The 22,447-nt window shown below is 43.8% G+C and overlaps 1 protein-coding gene and 1 long non-coding RNA gene across 2 annotated transcripts in view; both read right to left on the reverse strand.

Annotated features, from left to right (window-relative positions):
• The window catches only part of esr2a (estrogen receptor 2a), a 38,193-nt gene extending 33,583 nt beyond the window's left edge, over positions 1-4,610 (reverse strand). Inside the window, exon 1 of the mRNA NM_001123577.2 lies at positions 4,438-4,610. The gene's annotated coding sequence lies outside the window, so the exon portion shown is untranslated. The remainder of the gene's footprint in view (positions 1-4,437) is intronic.
• Positions 4,611-15,863: 11,253 nt separating this feature from the next.
• On the reverse strand, positions 15,864-20,627 carry LOC106571737 (uncharacterized). Its single transcript, XR_001320991.2, has 3 exons — positions 20,331-20,627; positions 19,726-19,793; positions 15,864-16,898 (listed from the first exon to the last, which is right to left on the reverse strand). It is a non-coding gene; the product is annotated as an uncharacterized lncRNA (long non-coding RNA).
• Positions 20,628-22,447: the final 1,820 nt, after the last annotated feature.

Consider the following 22,447-nt stretch of genomic DNA (forward strand, 5'->3'; position numbering starts at 1 on the left):
CGTATTTTTTTTAATTGCATTGTTGTTTAGGGGCTCGTAAGTAAGCATTTCACTGTAAGATCTAGACCTGATGTTTTCGGAGCATGTGACTAATACAATTTTATTTTGATTTTAAATAGTTTTAAATGGGCTATAATTGAATTGGATCTTTCTAATCAGGTCATATGGTTTGAAAAAAATGCCTGGAAAAACTTCTGGCCCTACACTGAAAAAAATTAAGCTTCTTACATGGTTCTTCCTCAGCTCTTAAAATCCAACTTCAGTCTCCTTTCACCTCATTTAACACCTGCTTTACTTAACAACAAAAAAGTAATCTCAATAGGTGATCCTGGTACCCTTATGACATGGCACAAGTGGGGTTGGGCTCTTTTGTTCTCTATTGTTCCTAAAGAAAGGGGTGGCCAATGTCATCAAAGTCACCATCAGACCAACTCCTTGAATGCTCTAGTCCTTGAAGTTTGCAGTTGTGGGGGCCTTTAGTGTGTGTACTTGACTGTATTTATACTTAGGATATTGCTTCTCAACAGGAAAAGTAAAAATAAAATAAAATTCCCTGGAGGACATCTTTGAGGTTCCATGGAGAACTCTTGCCTGACAAAGAAACTGAGTTAAGTGGAGGGGTTCTTGACGTGGCATATACAGTTCTTCAGAATTATAAAAAGGCTCTTGAAATATATGGAAGCCTGTTTATGCGTCCCTTTTACATCACATAACAAATTGGCCAGTGGTAACTAGTGTTCATTTTTTGGTGTAACATTTCTATTGTTGATTCAGGAGTTAAATTAACACAAAATAACTCCAGTGTTGGTGTTGATAACCAGAGTTTAACCAAAACCATATCCATCAGTCATATTTCCCAGCATACTCTATTGTAGGTTGATTTATAGAAAAAACAAATCTATATCTGGTTTTGCATGTACATTGATTGATTAATTAAAGGGACACTACGGGATTTTGGTACTGAAGCCCTTCATCTACTTCCTCAGAGTCAGATGAACTCATGGATAAAAATGTTGTCTCTGCATCCAGTACAAAGGAAGTTAGAGGAAGTTTTGCGAGCCAATGCTAACTAGCATTAGCGCAATGACTGGAAATCTATCTAGCATGTTAGCAGTTACCATAGACTTTCAGTCATTACGCTAATGTTAGTTAGTTACTAACTAGCGTTAGCGCAATTGCTTTCTTCAAACTGCACACAGACACATAAAAATGGTATCCACGTGTTCATCTGAATCTGGGGAAGTAGATAACGGGCTTCATTGCCAAAAATTCAAAATGTTGGTTATCCCCATTCTGGCTGGATATTAATATTTATGTACACACCACTTAGCCAGCCAGCATAATGTGACTTTTAATGATAACATATTAACTTAGGATCTTGCTTGGTGAAGGTCACAGAACTGAAAATGAATGAATGCAACAACCATGTCTTTCACTAGCAAACGGACATGGGTGGTACTGGTAGCTCTAAAATTCACTCGAAAGGCACTCTAGGAAATGAACATATAAGATTCAACAGCACGTGTCAAACTCATTCCACCAAGGCCGAGTGCCTGCTGGTTTTCGTTCCTCCCTTGTACTCAATTGATGAATTAAGGTCACTAATTAAAGAACTCCCCTCACCTCATTGTCTAGGTCTTAATTGGAAGGGAAAAAAAACCTGCAGACACTAGGCCCTCCATGGAATGAGTTCGACACCCCTGCCCTACAGTGTTAAAACACCCAGAAAACGAGAACTACCAAAATTTTAAGAACCATCTGAGTCCCGCAAATAACCACAAAAGGCTTTTCGTAGAATCTTTTATGATGGTTATTTGAAACTCTTGATTTTTGTATGGTTTGTCAAAGACCCATCCCATTTAAGGTTCCTCAGAAAACCTCAAATGGTTCACCTACGGTAAGGTTCCCCAACTAGCGGCCTGCGGTCCAAGTTTGGCCCGCAGGTGATTTTATTTGGTCCACCAAGTTTTATGAGCCCCCTCACAAAAAATAGCTATACTGTATGTTTTATTGTTGGACATAGAAGACTGAAAAAACACCAGCAAATCAGCTCCAAGTGATTTTAATTTTGGAAATCTGTTCCAAAGTATCCCCATGCATAATAAAGATATACACTGATTATACAAAACATTAAGAACACCTGCTCTTTCCATCACAGACTGACTAGGGGAAGATATGATCCCTTATTGATGTAACTTGTGAAATCCACTTCAATCAGTGTAGATTAAGGGGAAGAGACAGGTTAAAGAGGGATTTTTAAGCTTTGAGACAATTGAGACATGGATTGTGTATGTGTGCCATTCAGAGGGTGAATGGGCAAGACAAAATATTTAAGTGCCTTTGAACAGGGTATGGTAGTAGATGCCAGGCATACCGGTTTGTGTCCAGAACTGTAACACTGCTGGAGTCAGTCAACATGGGCCAGCATCCCTGTGGAACGCTTTCGACACCTTGTAGAGTTTATGCCCCGACAAGCTGTTGCAGTCAATTTGCAGTCTACAAATAATGTTTTATTATGTTCCGGCCCCCTGACCATCCGCTCAAGAAAAAAAAAATTGTCCCGCGGCTGAATTTAGTTGATGATCCTGTCCTATGGCATTTTTTTAAAGTATTGACCCATTATTTCAACCATTGACCGAATCAATGTAGTCGGAGCTAGATTCCACAAAGCCTGGTCTCGGATCCACGGCGTTGGTGAAGTTCATCAGAAACTTGCTCTGAAGAACCTTATTTGGTTCCAACTGGAACATGTTTTTTTTTTTTTAAGAGTGGAATGATGAAAACCCTGTCAAACTGCAGTAACATTGTACTTGTTCATATGAATTCTAGTTTAAAACTAGACTAACAGACACAGAGACAACAATTGCAATTGGACAATATAACTAACATGGCTGAGCTTGCTTTATTTAGGGTTGCATCGTGTAGGCTAATGCATCTGTAGAAGAATAAACTTCTCTCCATGGTGAAGGAAGTTTCTGATGAACTTCACCAACGCCGTGGATCCGAGACCAGGCTTTGTGGAATCTAGCTCCGACTACAATGATTCGGTCAATGGTTGAAATAATGGGTCAATACTTAAAAAAATTTATTAAACACCCACCGTGTACCTATGTTTGTCCTCTGTAGTCGCGTGCCTTTGAGTTGCCGTCTTTGAGCAACAGCAATGAGAAAACAGTCGACGGTTGTCTTTTATTAACGTTTATAGAAAAAGTATGAATTTCAGCAAATAAAGAAAGGCACGCAAATACAAAGGACAAACATAGGTAAAAGATACTTCAAAAATATATATCGAATCAGTGGAGTTTAGTCCGCATATGCATCTGTAATTAAAAAGTTACTCACACAGTCTATCCATGTCATTACTATTATGTTAGATGCATCTGTAATTAAAAAGTTACTCACACAGTCTATCCATGTCATTACTATTGTGTTAGATATATCAGTAATTAAAAAGTTACTCACACAGTCTATCCATGTCATTACTATTGTGTTGACTGATTTTCCAGTTAATAATTTTGGATTGAAAATGTCTAGGTGGCTTAAGCCAGCTGAAGTTCGAATATAACCCAAATTTGAGCACATTACATTTTCTCCAGACAAAAATAAATGGGCAATAAATGCATAATGTTACTGGTTCGTTTACCTTGGCAGAGTAGGCTGTATTCAGCTGCAATTGTTATCAGTAAGCCAGTTGCTGAGACCTGACATTTTTCAGTTTTTCATGGCATACACCATGTCAGATTAGTAATGTTTTGATGAAGCTGCTGCAACATTTATGTTAATTGTTTTTGCTTGTGTCTGTAGGAAGTGTTGTGTTATCATGTTTGCTAAATAAATACTGTTGGAAAGTGAAGAGCGAGTTTTGCATTCTTTAGTGCGTAGTGCCTAGCCGCGCAACCTCTGATTTCCGCGAATCTGATCGCTCGACACGCACAGAACCTGCAACACTCCGATGTGAAGCATAGATTAATTGTGCACAAAGGTGACAAATTAGTGTGTAAATTAGTGTAAAAAAGATTACTTTGTAGCCCTTAACGCTTTTGCAACAATATTTTGTATTAAACCAAATAAAAAAGTGGTGGGGTGCTGCCCCACCTGAGTGAAAAGTGCAGTGGAAAATGCTAGTTAACCACACGTTTACCGGTGGCTCTACATTGACAAATAGAATAACACATATGCACATACAATTTAAGAAGAAGGACAGAAAAATTAATACCCATTGCATTAATTAATTAATTGTGTACACATTAATAAGCTAGCATTGTGGTTTATTGAAATAAAATAAATATGACGCTCAAAAGTAACAAGTCCATCTAGAATTTGAACCCGTTATTAAGGATTCAGTAGATAGACCTCAAATAGCAGTGTAGCGTCAGTAATACCGCTGTATTACACTTTTACAAGTTGAACCAACCTAATGTTCGTGTTGTCACCTACCTCTCGTGCAGATATTACATCACAGACTGTCAGAAAAGTTCCAATGGTCAGTTAGAAAAACAAAATTCATCAGGAACATTGACATGCCGTTTCTGTCCTTCGTTCAGCAACCAACTGTTTCGACCTTTCCGTCAAGCGCGCACGACAAGAAAGCAGAGGAGATTGAACAGAGTGGGTCCGAAAATACCAGATATAACTGATATAGCTGGTACGGAATACATATTAGGAACTCCATCATTCCTCCTCCTCCTCAACGCGCACCCCTCCCCTAGCCAAATATCAACCCTGCACTAGTCAAGTGTGATGTATTGTTGTCTCTCTATCTTCTTGCCCTATGTGCTGTTGTCTGTGCCCAATAATGTTTGTGCCGTGTTGTGTTGCTACCATGTTGTTGGCATGTTGTGTTGCTACCATGCTGTGTTGTCATGTATTGCCGCCATTCTATGTTGTTGTCCTACAGTAGGTCTCTCTTGATGTAGTGTTGTGTTGTCTCTCTTGTTGTGATGTGTTTTGTCCTATATTTTTATTTAATTTATTTTATATTTTTTATCCCAGCCCTCGTTCCCGCAGGAGGCATTTTGCCTTTTGGTAGGCTGTCATTGTAAATACGAATTTGTTCTTAACTGACTTGCCTAGTTAAATAAAGGTTAAATAAATAAAATAAAATGTGTAACCCCTCCTTTTGTTCTTCTGCAGTGGGGTTTTAGGGTGGACTACATCCAACTACTGGATTCAAAGTGAAAAGAAAACCATACTTGATTGGGATAACTAACTTACTCCTCACAACTAAAATAGTCAACAACAAAAAACACTAAACTACGAAAAACAGACTCCCACTTCTTCTGTCCTTCCACGTTCCATATCTCCCCACTCAGGCTCCCGTGACAGCCTTTCATGTAGCTCCGCCGCATCCACAATGATGTCAATCTTTCCAGACTTTTTCCACTTTGGCAGATCAACATAGCTAAAGAGTAAAAGTCCACCTTCTTAACCTGTAGAATATCTGGGTCCGTCTGAAGAGAGGCAACATGTGCCTCATGCTGTGAATGCCTATCCTCCACCATAGGCCCTCAGGACCATTCGCTCCCTCAACCCTCTTGACAGCTGCTGCATATGATATCTTCTGGTTGGCCCTGACTTTAGCCAACTCATTTTCCTTCACCCCTCATAGGGCATATTAAAGATGAAGCAACATGGTTCCCACCACAATTGCAACATTTCACACAATCAAAATTCAATCCACAGTCAACATGATCTTCTCCACAACTTTCACAACTTTCACACCTTGGCTTCTTTCTTCTACAGACACTTTCCATATGTCTAAAGGCACTTCATGGACCACACTGCTGCAATCTTGGGACAAACGCTCTAATTCATACACCCCAACTTCATCTGGGTAGGGATGGACTCAAAAAACAAAAGAACAGATAGACTCTTCACTTTCTCTTCATTAACTACTCGATTCATTTCACGTGCATCAATCACTCCAGGGATACTTTTCATTTTCATCACATTGACTTCCCACAAAACGCCAGACATTACCCCATTGAGGGGTGCCCTGCTCCAAAGAGCCACGCACGACATGGCAACCTTCTCGAATCAGGTGCAACGCAACACCAGCTCTTTCTGTTCCTCAGAAGTACACAAAATAAAAAGAAGTCCACTTTCTCGTAATCCTCACTGCATTTACTTTACCCATCACTCTTTCCACCAATCTGGATATTTCAAATGGATTCTTCAGATTTGGCAACTCAAACCACTCCTCCTCAAAAACTGTACTCCTACAAGATAAGAGGGGACATTCACAGAACTAGGTGTTATGTTTCCCAATACTACTTTGCTCCGTTTCCCATTTCTTTGGAACGTAGTCCAATCTTCCTCACTTTCACCACCGTTATTTCCAAGATCCACGCCGACTCCTGCTTCCTCAACCCCCACCCCTCCCCTAGACAAGTATTAACCTGCACTAGTCAAGCGTCATCCCTACTCCTCATCCCTCACCCCTGCATTGGTCAGTTATCACCCCTGCTCTAGTCAAGACTCAGTTCTTCATTTTATCCCTTACCCTTGCACTCTTTTATTCACAATTGGGCAAAATACATTCTTAGAGCAGATTATTTCATTTCTCTGTGGATCCCAAAAAACTGTGGGAAAGGCATTGGGAAAACCTATTCATGCATCTAAGAACATAAGTTTTAAAAAAAAACACAAAAAACATTGTATAACCTCCTGAGTGGTCGCAGCGGTCTAAGGCACTGCATCGCAGTGCTAGAGGCGTCACTACAGATCCAGAGTCATTCCTGGATTGTGACGCAGCCGGCCGTGACCGGGAGACCCATGAGGTGCTGCACAATTGGCCCAGCATCGTCCGGGTTAGGGGAGAGTTTGACCGGCCGGGATGTCCTTGTCCCATTGCGCGCTGGTGACTCCTGTGGCAGGCCGGCCGCATGCACGCTGACACGGTCGCCAGTTTGACGGTGTTTCCTCCAACACATTGGTGTGGCTGGCTTCCGGGTTAACCAAGCAGTGTGTTAAGAAGCAGTGCGGCTTGGCAGGGTCGTGTTTCAGAGGACGCATGGCTCTCGACCTTCGCCTCTCCCGAGTCCGTACCGGAGTTGCAGCGATGGGACAAGACTGTGACTACCAATTGGATATCACGAAAAATTGGTAAAAAAATTGAGAAATAAATAAAAACATTGTATTATTATCTAGCTAGCTATCTACCTACAGTAGGCCACTGTGTATAAGCTGCTAGCTAGCTAGATAACTTTACAGATAAATGAATCAAATATCATCAGCTAGCTAACTTCCTATTAGCTAGTTATCTTGAAGTATTTATTATAAACACAAGCTCCAAATTCAATGTTTCAGCAAATCATTTGTTTATTTTCTTTATACCTACAGGGGTCCGAAAAATGTAAATCAAATAGCTAAATGACACATTTTATGATCATCTTAAAATAATTCCATATGTTAGTTTAGTAGATATTGCTATTTAAGGACTTATACCAACAGGGGTTAAGGTCTTAATGTCCCCTAGAACAGTGGTTCCCAACCAGGGGGTACTTTAGAAGACTCATGAGATCATAGGCTTACTGGTAAAATGCACATGAGGGGGTACTCCAGGCAGAGCAAAATTCAGTTGGTGGTACAGTAACCGAAAACGTTTGAGAACCACTGCCCTAGAACATACTGTATGAATGGTTAAACAATAAGCACACAATACAGAAGATATTTAAGAAAATATATTGACAATTTTATTACAAAAGTGTCAGACTGTTGTAAAAGTGTTACACAACTTTAGACATACTTTGCTGAGTAAAGTAATGTATTTCTTCCGAAAATGCTAACATTAGCGTTCATTGGCAGTAACTTATCTACCGAAACCAAACTGTATAACGACACAGGGCGAGACCCAGATGCAGACACAGGAGGCAGATAGTTAGCGTCGCTGATATTTATTAGAATACAAGGGGCAGGCATTGGGCAGGTCGAGAACAGGCAGAAGTTCATTAACCAAATCAGAGTCCAAAAGGTACAGGGGGCAGGCAGGCTCGAGGTCAGGGCAGGCTGAATGGTCAGGAAGGCGTGCTCAGTGTCAGGGCAGGCAGAACAGGTCAGAACCGGGAGGGCTAGAAAACAGAGACTAGGAAAAATAGGAGCACGGAAAAACACGTTGGTAGGCTTGACAAGACAAGACGAACTGGCAACAGACAAACAGAGAACACAGTTATAAATACACTGGGGATAATGGGGAAGATAGGCGACACCTGGAGCAGGGTGGAGACAAGCACAAAGTCAGGTGAAACAGATCAGGGTGTGAAACTGTGGATTGCAGTCACTCCTTAGAGCAGTCAATAGACTGCTTAAGAGATAAAGAAACAAATTAATCATTTATTTCCAAAATATACCACATTTTTCACATTTGTGTTTTTTCATAAAATATGATTGCTTACCTGTATATGTGTGTCAAATATTACTGTACTCAGATTTATTAAAAGATTTTAGATGTGTATGAACATTTGTTTTTTGCAAAACACTATATATCCATTGCTTAGCTGGAATAGAATGTTTGTATCCTATATATTTGACTGTGTGGGGTGTTTGATATTATTTCCATAAACATCCTCTGTTTTGTTCTTATTCATTTACCATTTTGAGACCTTAAAGAGCATCACCTACTGCTGGAATGTCAACGAATGGCATGTCCATCTTTCTGTGAGGAATTACACTGGTCACTCAAAACATTTACTGTATAAAGTATTTATAAAGTAGAAATAACCTTCACTTTAGATGAGGCCACGCAAAAATACTTTACTAATGATTAGTAAATGGTTTATAAGGACCTATATGAAACATCTTCATTATTACATACTTTAGGTGTTTATAAATGTGTGAACTAGCTTACTTACATTAACAAATGTGGGAGTACTGACTAATAAATGATAAATTAACGATTTACTTATCCATGATAAATTCTTTATTAAGTGGAGTTATTGTTGGTGCTACCTTATTTTTCGATAACACTTTATTTGGATAGTCCATTTGTAGATGTTCTAGTACAGACTATCTACTAACCATAACTCTAACCCTAACCATAACCTTAGCAAGCAGTTTCACACTCCTGACCACCACTTTGAGAACCACTGGGACTCATTGGAGGACGTCATTAGCAGGACGTCATTGAGGGCCATATAAGGACGTTTTTAAGATGTTCCGAAAACTTTTGTTTTACCAGTCGTCAGGATGTCAAGTGATGGTCCCAGTTGTCCCAAACCATTATAAGTAAAGTAATTACATGGTATGGGATTTTTGAGGTAAGTGGTAGGCTGTTCAGGTAAAATAGTGTCAAAATCCCTCCAAAAAATGTACATGATCACTTAGTACTGACTTTTCAATATGACCCCACTTTGTATTTGAACTTACAACTTCTGAATTTTGAGTACACTGATCTTTCCGCTACATCAAAGTCTGAGGCATTCTCAGAAGTCCCCTACACATTCATTACCTATAATACATCTCTGCACTTAGCAAAAGAGTGCCATCTGCATTGCTATTTTAATTATCAGTTAATTGGACTGTTCTCTCATTATTGATTTCATTAATTTTTTTTCTGTATAGTTACGGTTTCGTGTATAGTTGTCTAATGTTGGTGGGGCTAGACTGTAAACTCTCCTTCCAGACTCATAATAAGCATCTCCAATCCAAAATTAAATATAGAATCGGCTTCCTACTTCGCAACAAAGCCTCCTTCACTCATGCTGCCAAACATAACCTCGCAAAACTGACTATCCTGCCGATTCTTGACTTCGGCGATGTCATTTACAAAATAGCCTCCAACACTCTACTCAGCAAATTAGAAGCAGTCTATCACAGTGCCATCTGTTTTGTCACCAAAGCCCCATATACTACCCACCATTGTGACCTGTATGCTCTCGTTGGCTGGTCCTCACTACATATTCGTCGCCAAACCCACTGGCTCCAGGTCATCTATAAATCTTTGCTAGGTAAAGCTCAGCTCACTGGTCACCATAGCAACACCCACCCGTAGCACGTGCTCCAGCAGGTACATTTCAATGGTCATTCAATGGTCATCCCCAAAGCCAACACCTCCTTTTTCCACCTTTCCTCTGCTGCCAATGAATGGAACAAATTGCAAAAATCACTGAAGTTGGAGACTTATATCTCCCTCACTAACTTCAAGCATCGGCTGTCAGAGCAGCTTGCAGCTGTACACAATATATTGCCTTACCTCCTTACTTCATTTGCACACACTGTATACAGATTTTCTATAGTGTTATTGACTGTATGTTTGTTTTTCCCATGTGTAACCCTGTGTTGTTGTTTTTGTCACACTGCTTTGCTTTATCTTGGCCAGGTCACAGTTGTAAATGAGAACTTGTTCTCAACTGGCCTACCTGGTTAAATAAAGGTGAAAATATTATATATATATATATATATATATATATATATATATATATTATTCTGTTTAAATGTTACTCCTGAATAACTATAACAATATATATTTTAAACTATAAAAATAAAGAGAGTCGCATACTCCATATATAAACTCCCAGTAATGTATTGGGTAAATCACCAACATTTCGGCAATGTCATGAATACTTGAACCAGGTTATGTCGACAAACAGTGCAATTAGTGCAACCAATGACAATAGTGAGGGGTGTGTCATAATGATTAAGTTAATTAGAATGAATTTAGTGAAACTGTTAAAAAAACAATAGTTTGTGGCATTTTAAATATTATGTTATGGTTATCATATGCAAACATAATTGAATATTGTACATAATATTGGCATCAACATACATTATTGTTTAATTCAATTTCACATATTTAATTGTTTCCTATTTCATTTATATTTGTTACATGTAATCTTTTGGTTCAACCGTAAGGCATAATAAGCATCATCAACAGGGGGAACATATTAGATGTACGCTATGTAGAAAGAATATATCAATTTATAAGACTTGTTCATAAAATAAAGAATTGTTCATAAGAAGGGCCTGAGATCAAAGTCAATATTCAGACCCCTAGGGGTCAATGTTTTTAGATAGGATATCCAGTAAGCCTCCCTTTGTAGTAGTAGGATCTCGACGCTACCTCCTCTCCTTGGTAGAGCAACATGCTCAATGCCTGTGTATTTGAGGGAGGACATTAGATGGTTAGCTTCAACAAAGTGAGCTGCTACTGGATAGTCAATGTCCTTACACCTGATTGAGCTGCAGTGTTCAGCTATGCGTTGTTTTAATTGTCTTTTCATTTGTCCTACGTAGGCTTTTTCCACATGAACAGGTGATATGAGAGATTACTCCCTTGGTCTTGCATGGGATGTTACCCCTAACAGGGATTTTTCCACCTGTATGTGGGTGTCTGAAGAAGGATGTTTTTATAGTGCTATTACACTGTGCGCATGAGCCACATTTGTAGTTCCCATTTGGAATGGGTGTCAAGAGTGTCTGAGAGGCTCAGAGCATGTCAGATCTCACCAAGCTATCTCCAATATTGCGACCATGCTTATAGACCACCAGTGGGGGTTCCTTGAAGAGGTGTGTTTTTTTGTCTGATTGCAGAATTTGCCAGTGCTTTTTCAGGATTGCTTTCATTTTCTCCAAACACTTGGTGTACTTGGTGCAAAAGACAGGTGCGTTGTTTTTTCTTCTTTGGTTGAGTTTTTTGTAATTGAGATATTTTCATCATTGCAGCATCAAGAGTTGTCCTTGTAGCCTCTCATTTTTTATTTATCTGTCATTATTTTTAGCATTGCTGTCAAAATCTTTCTGGTGGCCACAGATTTGTTTAACTCTGCATAACTGGCTATATGGTAGACCATTCTTGAGGGGAAGGGGATGCATACTATCCACACATAGCAAGGTATATATACACTTCTCACTCTGCCCCTACTCGGATGGTATTGCGCCGTCCCAACCTTCGCTCTCTCTCTCCCGCTACTCTCTCCTCTTCCATCCTATCATCTCTTCCCTCTGCTCAAACCTTCTCCAACCTATCTCCTGATTCTGCCTCCTCAACCCTCCTCTCCTCCCTTTCTGCATCCTTTGATTTTCTCTGTCCCCTATCCTCCAGGCCGGCTCGGTCCTCCCCTCCTGCTCCGTGGCTCGACGACTCACTACGAGCTCACAGAACAGGGCTCCGGGCAGCCGAGCGGAAATGGAGGAAAACTCGCCTCCCCTGCGGACCTGGCATCCTTTCACTCCCTCCTCTCTACATTCTCCTCTTCTGTCTCTGCTGCTAAAGCCACTTTCTACCACTCTAAATTCCAAGCATCTGCCTCTAACCCTAGGAAGCTCTTTGCTACCTTCTCCTCCCTCCTGAATCCTCCTCCCCCCCCTCCTCCCTCTCTGCGGATGACTTCGTCAACCATTTTGAAAAGAAGGTTGACGATATCCGATCCTCGTTTGCTAAGTCAAACGACACCGCTGGTCCTGCTCACACTGCCCTACCCTGTGCTTTGACCTCTTTCTCCCCTCTCTCTCCAGATGAAATCTCGCGTCTTGTGACGGCCGGCCGCCCAACAACCTGCCCACTTGACCCTATCCCCTCCTCTCTTCTCCAGACCATTTCCGGAGACCTTCTCCCCTTCCTCACCTCGCTCATCAACTCATCCTTGACCGCTGGCTACGTCCCTTCCGTCTTCAAGAGAGCGAGAGTTGCACCCCTTCTGAAAAAAACCTACACTCGATCCCTCCGATGTCAACAACTACAGACCAGTATCCCTTCTTTCTTTTCTCTCCAAAACTCTTGAACGTGCCGTCCTTGGCCAGCTCTCCTGCTATCTCTCTCAGAATGACCTTCTTGATCCTAATCAGTCAGGTTTCAAGACTGGGCATTCAACTGAGACTGCTCTTCTCTGTGTCACGGAGGCTCTCCGCACTGCTAAAGCTAACTCTCTCTCCTCTGCTCTCATACTTCTAGACCTATCTGCTGCCTTTGATACTGTGAACCATCAGATCCTCCTCTCCACCCTCTCCGAGTTGGGCATCTCCGGCGCGGCCCACGCTTGGATTGCGTCCTACCTGACAGGTCGCTCCTACCAGGTGGCGTGGCGAGAATCTGTCTCCGCACCATGCGCTCTCACCACTGGTGTCCCCCAGGGCTCTGTTCTAGGCCCTCTCCTATTATCGCTATACACCAAGTCACTTGGCTCTGTCATATCCTCACATGGTCTCTCCTATCATTGCTATGCAGACGATACACACAATTAATCTTCTCCTTTCCCCCTTCTGATAACCAGGCGGCGAATCGCATCTCTGCATGTCTGTCAGACATATCAGTGTGGATGACGGATCACCAGCTCAAGCTGAACCTCGGCAAGACGGAGCTGCTCTTCCTCCCGGGGAAGGACTGCCGTTCCATGATCTCGCCATCACGGTTGACAACTCCCTTGTGTCCTCCTCCCAGAGTGCTAAGAACCTTGGCGTGATCCTGGACAACACCCTGTCGTTCTCCACTAACATCAAGGCGGTGACCCGATCCTGTAGGTTCATGCTCTACAACATTCGCAGAGTACGACCCTGCCTCACACAGGAAGCGGCGCAGGTCCTAATCCAGGCACTTGTCATCTCCCGTCTGGATTACTGCAACTCGCTGTTGGCTGGGCTCCCTGCCTGTGCCATTAAACCCCTACAACTCATCCAGAACGCCGCAGCCCGTCTGGTGTTCAACCTTCCCAAGTTCTCTCACGTCACCCCGCTCCTCCGCTCTCTCCACTGGCTTCCAGTTGAAGCTCGCATCCGCTACAAGACCATGGTGATTGCCTACGGAGCTGTGAAGGGAACGGCACCTCCATACCTTCAGGCTCTGATCAGGCCCTACACCCAAACAAGGGCACTGCGTTCATCCACCACTGGCCTGCTGGCCCCCCTACCTCTGAGGAAGCACAGTTCCCGCTCAGCCCAGTCAAAACTGTTCGCTGCTCTGGCACCCCAATGGTGGAACAAGCTCCCTCACGACGCCAGGACAGCGGAGTCAATCACCACCTTCCGGAGACACCTGAAACCCCACCTCTTTAAGGAATACCTAGGATAGGATAAAGTAATCCTTCTAACCCCCCCCTAAAATATTTAGATGCACTATTGTAAAGTGGTTGTTCCACTGGATATCATAAGGTGAATGCACCATTTTGTAAGTCGCTCTGGATAAGAGCGTCTGCTAAATGACTTAAATGTAATGTAATGTAATGTATTTTGGTCTGTTGGCTTTGTGTATAAGTCTCTGTGTAATACATCATTCTCTTTGATGATCCATAAGTCCAGGTAAGTTATTTTTCTCTCATCATTCTGCATGGTGAATTTGAGGTATTCAGAGCTCTCATTTAGTAGAGTTTGGAATTAATTTAGTTCCTGCTGACTTCCTGCTGACATCATCTAAACTCAGCAAAAAAAAGAAACGTCCCTTTTTCACGACCCTGTCTTTCAAAGATAATTCGTAAAAATCCAAATAACTTCACAGATCTTCATTGTAAAGGGTTTAAACACTGTTTCCTATGCTTTTTCAATGAACCATAAACAATTAATGAACATGCACCTGTGGAACGGTCATTAAGACACTAACAGCTTACAGACAGTAGGCAATTAAGGTCACAGTTATGAAAACTTAGGACACTAAAGAGGCCTTTCTACTGACTCTGAAAAAACACCAAAAGAAAGATGCCCAGGGTCCCTGCTCATCTGCGTGAACGTGCCTTAGGCATGCTGCAAGGAGGAATGAGGACTGCAGATGTGGCCAGGGCAATAAATTGCAATGCCCGTACTGTGAGACGCCTAAGACACTGGTACAGGGAGACAGGACGGACAGCTGATCGTCCTTGTAGCGGAAGACCATGTGTAACAACACCTGCACATGATCGGTACATTCGAACATCACACCTGCGGGACAGGTACAGGATGGTAACAACAACTGCCCGAGTTAGACCAGGAACGCACAATCCCTCCATCAGTGCTCAGACTGTCCGCAATAGGCTGAGAGAGGCTGGACTGAGGGCTTGTAGGCCTGTTGTAAGGCAGGTCCTCATCAGACATCACTGGCAACAACGTCGCCTATGGGCACAAACCCACCGTCGCTGGACCAGACAGGACTGGCAAAAAGTACTCTTCACTGACGAGTCGTGGTTTTGTCCCACCAGGGGTGATGGTCGGATTCGCGTTTATCGTCGAAGGTATGAGCGTTACACCGAGGCCTGTACTCTGGAGCGTTATTGATTTGGAGGTGGAGGGTCCGTCGTGGTCTGGGGCGGTGTGTCCCAGCATCATCGGACTGAGCTTGTTGTCATTTCAGGCAATCTCAACGCTGTGCGTTACAGGGAAGACATCCTCCTCCCTCATGTGGTACAGCAAAGAGTCCGGATCTCAATCCCACTGAGCACGTCTTGGACCTGTTGGATCGGAGGGCGAGGGCTAGGGTGTCACGGTTGTCTAAAGGAGCGGACCAAAGTGCAGCGTGGTTGTAGTTCCACATTTTATTAAATCCGTGAAACTTTGCAATACCTAAATAACTGAATTGACAAAACAACAAACCGTGACGCAGAGAAACAAACACTACTCAAAATATAATAACCCACAAAACCCAGGAAGAAAAACCCCTACTTAAATATGATCTCCAATTAGAGACAACGAGGACCAGCTGCCTCCAATTGGAGATCAACCCCAAAAAAAACAACATAGAACTTAAACATAAAAAAACACAAAACACCCCCTGTCACGCCCTGACCTACTCTACCATAGAAAATAACCTCTTACTTTGGTCAGGACGTGACATAGGGCCATTCCCCGCAGAAATGTCCAGGAACTTGCAGGTGCCTTGGTGGAAGAGTGGGGTAGCGTCTCACAGCAAGAACTGGCAAATCTGGTGCAGTCCATGAGGGGGAGATGCACTGCAGTACTTTATGCAGCTGGAGGCCACACCAGATACTGACTGTTACTTTTGATTTTGACCCCCCCTTTGTTCAGGGACACATTACTCCATTTCTTTTTGTCACATGTATGTGGAACTTGTTCAGTTTATGTCTCAGTTGTTGATTCTTGTTATGTTCATAGAAATATTTACATTTATTTAAGTTTCCTGAAAATAAACGCTGTTGACAGTGAGAGGACGTTTCTTTTTTTGCTGAGTTTTTGTATCTCTTCCATAGGAGAATTTTAGAAAGTAGGACGTGTGTCTCTGTTTTGTAAAGGAGTGCTTCCTCAAATTGTCCCACATACAGGTTTGCATAGTTGGGGGGAAAGGGGGAGCCCATGGCACCCCGAATTCGAATGAAAAAGTCTGACTCAAAGATGAAGTAGTTATTGGATAATACCAGTTCAGTAAGTTGTAAGATGCAATCATTGGATGGAGCAAGGGTATAGTCTCTCTGCTGAAGGAAGTGTAGCAGAGCCTGCAAGCCTCCAGTGTGTGGGATGTTAGTGAACAAGCTCTCCACATCAAAAGTGGCCAGCAGGGTGCCCTCTGGTATCCTTCCTAAGCCCTTTATCAATGTGACTGGTGTCTTTGACATAAGATGGGAGATTCGCAACCATCGGTTTAATGTGGTAATCCACAAACTTAGAAATGTTGGATATCAGATTCGATCGCTGCTACAATGGGTCTACCTGGAGGAGGAGACACTTGTTTGAGTTACAGTTCAACTAAGGAAATTTGTAAATTGAAATAAATTAATCAGGCCCTAATCTATGCATTTCACATGACTGTTGGTCACAGATACCTTAAAAAAAAGGTATGGCCGTGGATCAGAAAACCAGTCATTATCTGGTGTGACCATCATTTGCCTCATGCAGTGTGACACATCTCCTTCGCATACTGTAGAGTTGATCAGGCTGTTGATTGTGGCCTGTGAAATGTTGTCCCACTCCTCTTCAATGGCTGTGCGAAAGTGCTGGCGTTCGCTGTCTGTCTATCCAATGCGTCTGCCTTCACGTTCTGGGAGCCTGGTCTGTAGGAAAGGGTAAACACAAAACGGGTGAAAAACATGGCCCACCTTGCCTGGCGAGGGTTCAGTCTCCTCGCCGCCCAGATGTACTCCAGATTATGGTGGTCAGTCCAGATGAGAAAAGGGTGTCTAGCCCCCTCAAGCCAATATCTCCATGCCTTCAAGGCCTTGACGACAGCCAACAGCTCCCGGTCCCCCACGTCATAGTTTCGCTCCGCCGGGCTGAGCTTCTTCGAGAAGAAGGCACAGGAGAGGAGCTTCGGTGGCGTACCCGAGCGCTGAGAGAGCACAGCTCCTATCCCAGCCTCGGACGCGTCCACCTCCACTATGAACGCCAAAGAGGGATCCGGATGGGCCAGCACGGGAAGCCGAGGTAAACAGAGCCCTCAGGTGACTAAAAGCCCTGTCCGCCTCAGCTGACCACAGCAAGCGTACTGGGTCCCCCTTCAGCAGTGAGGTAATGGGAGCCACTACCTGACCAAAACCCCGGATAAACCTCCAGTAGTAGTTGGCAAACCCAAAGAACTGCTGCACCTCCTTTACCGTGGTGGGAGTCGGCGAATTACGCACAGCTGCAATGCGGTCACTCTCCATCTCCACCCCTGAGGTGAAAATGCGATACCCTAGGAAGGAGAAGGACTGCTGGAAGAACAGGCATTTCTCAGCCTTGACGTACAGGTCATGCTCCAACAGGCGACCAAGCACCCTGCGCACCAGGGCCACATGCTCGGCGCGTGTAGCGGAGTATATCAAAATGTAATCAATATACACCACTATACCCTGCCCATGCAGGTCCCTGAAAATATTGTCTACAAAGGCTTGGAAGACTCATGGCGCATTCATCAACCCGTACGGCATGACGAGGTACTCATAGTGCCCTGAGGTGGTACTGAAAGCCGTCTTCCACTCGTCTCCCTCCCGGATACGCACCTGGATGTAAGCGCTCCTGAGATCTAGTTTGGTGAAGAAGCGCGCCCCATGCATTGACTCAATCGCTGTGGCTATGAGCGGTAACAGGTAACTATGCCTCACAGTGATCTGGTTCAGACCCCGATAGTCAATACACGGGCGCAGACCTCCCTCCTTCTTCTTCACAAAAAGAAACTCGAGGAGGCGGGTGAAGTGGAGGACCGAATGTACCCCTGACGCAGGGATTCAGAGACATATGTTTCCATAGCCTCCGTCTCCGCCTGTGAGAGGGGATACACGTGACTCCTGGGAAGTGCAGCGTCTACCAGGAGATTTATCGCACAATCGCCCCGTCGATGGGGTGGTAATTGAGTCGCCTTCTTTTTAGAGAGCCAAATCGGCATATTCAGGGGGAATGCGCACGGTGGAGATCTGGTCTGGACTCTCCACCATAGTAGCACCAACAGAAACCCCTAAACACCTCCCGTGAGCACTCTCGCGACCACCCCGTGAGAACCCTCTGTGGCCAAGAAACAGTGGGGTTATGACAAGCTAACCAGGCTAGGCCTAGCACCACAGGAAATGCAGGAGAGTCAATAAGGAAGAGACTAATTCTCTCCTTGTGACCCCCTTGCATCACCATGCCCAGTGGAGCGGTGACCTCCCTAATCAACCCTGACCCTAATGGTCGACTATCTAATGCGTGAACGGGGAATGGCACAGCCACAGGAACAATGAATGGTGGATCGGCGATGGCTAGAAGACCGATGACATCGACCGCCGAACATCGCCCGAACAAGGAGAGGGACCGACTTCGGAGGAAGTTGTGACAGATGCCTTTATTTCAACTAGCTAGCTAAAGCTAGATATGCAAATTGTTGACATGACAGTGTGTTTGATTCAGCCCACGACCACCCCAAAAAATGCATCTAGCTCCCAGTAAAAAAGCAACGGATCATGAAAGGAGGCCGGTACTCGCCACACACAGCAACTTGGAATGATGACCCTGTTGCCAGGTCCCACACTTCCAGGCCACAAACTGTTATGTGATGCTCCTGGTTCCTACCTTTGACTCCTTACTAGAAGATCATCATAGCCAGTCTGACCGCAATGCATCCTTACGGCCCTGCTACAGAGGTTAAATTCTCAATGGCTGACGGGCGCATTCATTCTATCTTGTGAATTGAAATAATGAGAAATTAAGTTGATTTGGTTGGTTTCTGTTGTAGCAGGTAGAACGTCACATTGATACAATGCTGATGGAACACATGTTGTGTAGATGAAGGGTTAGGATGTTTATCATCTACGGCTGACTTTGTTTCCTCCATCCAACAGGTCCAAGCTATCCTTGGCATTAGTTTGACTGACACACTGTTACTTCAATAGCCTACAGTACAATGCAATGTCGTATTCCCATATACACCTCACTGTATCCTGTGCAAATGCCAAATAAATGTGGATTTGATTTGATAACATCATTTTGATGGAATATGAGTACATTATAGTGAGACCGTATGCACCGTTTATGAATTCAACCACATCTTTTTCAATGCTATGCAGGATTGTGAATCACCATAAATGCTCTGTTGACTACAGTTAAATGGGGGGTGGAAAGACATTACTACCAAATAAGTCAGTGTCACAGCAAGTGTCCTTTACATACATTTGATGTGGTGTTGTGCTGTAACCAGTTCAGCATGTGTCCTGCTAATGTACCATCCTATTACTTAGTCTACCAATGTCATGCAGATGAGCCATTGTTTATTTGACTGACCACATTGGATATTCATTCAGTCAATCAAGTAGGGCAGTTCACAGTACGAATCAATGCTATATAGTCAATGTGCTGAACAGGCAAACAGCTTTATGTAAATAGTTATTGAATCACAAAGCATAACAAAATTTACATAGCATTTCTTACCTCTCTTTTGGTGTTGATTTTTCTACCTCAGGTTCCCTCGAAATCAGACTGTCTCCACCAGTATCTCCCTGAGAAATAAATGTTTGTGTGATGTTACTGTACCAAATTTTGTAGCTAGATGCATTTTTTGGGGTGGTCCTGGCCCGAAAATGCTGTCGACCACCTAGCTAGCTAGCATTATCATCTACAAACCAAACATACTATCATGTCAACAATCTGCATATCTAGCTTTACCTAGCTAACATTAGCTAGTTGAAATAAAGGCATTGGGCATGTTGTAGGGTTTATGCAGTGTAGCTCAATGATGCTATCCTTAGATTCCTTTGAGTACAAAACAGTCTGAATAGCTAGCAAAGGAGCCATGTTAGCTTGCTTGAACATTGACCACACTAAGGCAGGGCTCTCCAACTTTGTTCCTGGAGAGCTTTTGTCCTCTAGGTTTTTATTCCAACCCTAATCGAGGGCACCTGATTCTAATAATTAGCTGGTTGATAAGCTGAATCGGGTTAGTTACAAGTGGGGTTGGATTGAAAACCTACAGGAGGGTAGCTCTCCAGAAACAGGATAACGTAACTAGCAGGCTAAAAACGCAACCCAATACTTACCTACAAGTCCATGAGAACGATGACCATTTTGGATTCACTCTTCCACCTTTCAAAATTAATTCCAATGTTTATCCGGTTTATGGATTGGTCATGGGCAGTCTTTTGCTTGCTTCTTTTTTTCTTTTGGGGTCGACTTGATTCAGATCCAAGAACCAAGAATGATTCTTGCTTCTGTTTTCCCTGCTACAAGGACAGTTTATTGGTAAACAAGTTAGCTAGCTTGTTGGCTTCGTCTGCTCTGTGTTTGTTTCTGGCAGCTGTAACATTAGCTTGCAAGTTACTTTCACTTCCTCTCCAGCTCCGGGGCCATGGCAGCAGGGTAATTCGAGTAGGGAGGATTTAATGCAAAAGACACACCTTTCCCAGAAGGCCAGTCCAAGGTGGCTCAGGGTTTAACCCCCTTGTTTTTGTTTGAAGTGAAAACATTACACAAGAAGTGGGGCGGCATTGGGTCGTCCGCGATCTGTCGATTCCTGCTTTAAGCTTGAGGACAGTGTGTGTTTGCACGTGTGGGTGTGTGTGTTTGCCAGTACTCCTACATTAGTTGTGCACAACTACTTGTGTGTGTGTGCGTGCACACTTGTGTGTTTTTGCTCTGTAATGGCTCTGTAAATATAGCCCGGCAGGTTATGCATTCTGGGGGCCAACAGCATTAGCGTACGAAATGACACACTGTAATCTCACTGGAGGTGATGACACACACTACACTCTCCTCTTCTTTGGGCTCGAGGTCATTTGACGCCACCCTCCAATTCCCCCCCCCCCCATCCCACTCTGATAAACAGCCATCTTCCTGTTGGTGGCCATGACACTCCCCCTTTAGCGTCTAGTAAACATATTGAAGTCGATTATTCTAACTCTCTGCACAATGGTTAATGTGGTGTATCATAATAACAATATTCATTGAGCTTTGTTGATGAGGCTTTATTGTTGTACAGTGAGTGCACCATATCTGTCTGGGCTTGGTGGAAATGATGTGTAACCCAATTATGTGTTGATTATTACCGAGAGGCACTAAATCATCGAGTTTGTGAGGGAGATAGATATAGGATAGAGAAAGAGTATGATGCTTGACAAATTGGAACTATTTGCAGCTGTGACAATGTAAATAGTGAGCAATAGTATGTGTGTCACGGCTGTCGTATGAAAGAGACCAAGGCGCAGCGTGCATATCATTCCACATTTTTATTTCTATGTGAAACTATGCAAGACAGACAATAACCTATAAACAAAAACAACAAACCGTGACGAAGAGGTGCTACATGCATAAACTCAAAATAATCTCCCACAAACACTAGTGGGAAAAACAACAACTTAAATATGATCCCCAATTAGAGACAATGATGACCAGCTGCCTCTAATTGGGAATCATACGAAAACCCCAACCTACAAAAAAGAACCTAGAACATAACATAGAAAATGTAAACTAGACAAAAAAAAAACATAGAAACTAGAACCATACATAGAAATAAATAAACTAGACAAAACCCCCAGTCACGCCCTGACCTACTCTACCATAGAAAAATACGAGCTCTCTATGGTCAGGACGTGACAGTACCCCCCCCCCCAAAGGTGCAGACTCCGGCCGCAAAACCTGAAACCAAAAGGGAGGGTTGGGGGGGTGTCTAGTGTTGGTGGCGGCTTTGGTGCAGGACGAAGAACCTTCTCATCCGACGGATCCTCCCGCATTGAAGGCGGTTCTGGTGCGGGACGAAGAACCCTCTCATCCTGCGAACCCGCCAGCATAGGAGGCGGCTCTGGTGCAGGACGAAGAACCCTCTCATCCTGCGAACCCGCCAGCATCGGTGGAGGCTCCGGGCCATCGCTGCGAAACGTCGCCGGAAGCTCTGGACTGTCGCCGGAAGCTCCGGACTGGGTACTGTCGCCGGAAGCTCCGGACTGGGGACTGTCGCCCGGAAGCTCCGGACTGGGGACTGTCGCCCGGAAGCTCCGGACTGGGGACTGTCGCCCGGAAGCGCCGGACTGGGGACTGTCGCCCGGAAGCTCCGGACTGGGGACTGTCGCCCGGAAGCTCCGGACTGGGGACTGTCGCACGGAAGCTCCGGACTAGGGACTGTCGCGCCCGGAAGCTCCGGACTGGGGACTGTCGCCCGGAA

The sequence above is a fragment of the Salmo salar genome, chromosome ssa15 (genome assembly GCF_905237065.1).
Source record: "Salmo salar chromosome ssa15, Ssal_v3.1, whole genome shotgun sequence".
NCBI classification, from domain to species: Eukaryota; Metazoa; Chordata; class Actinopteri; order Salmoniformes; family Salmonidae; genus Salmo; species Salmo salar.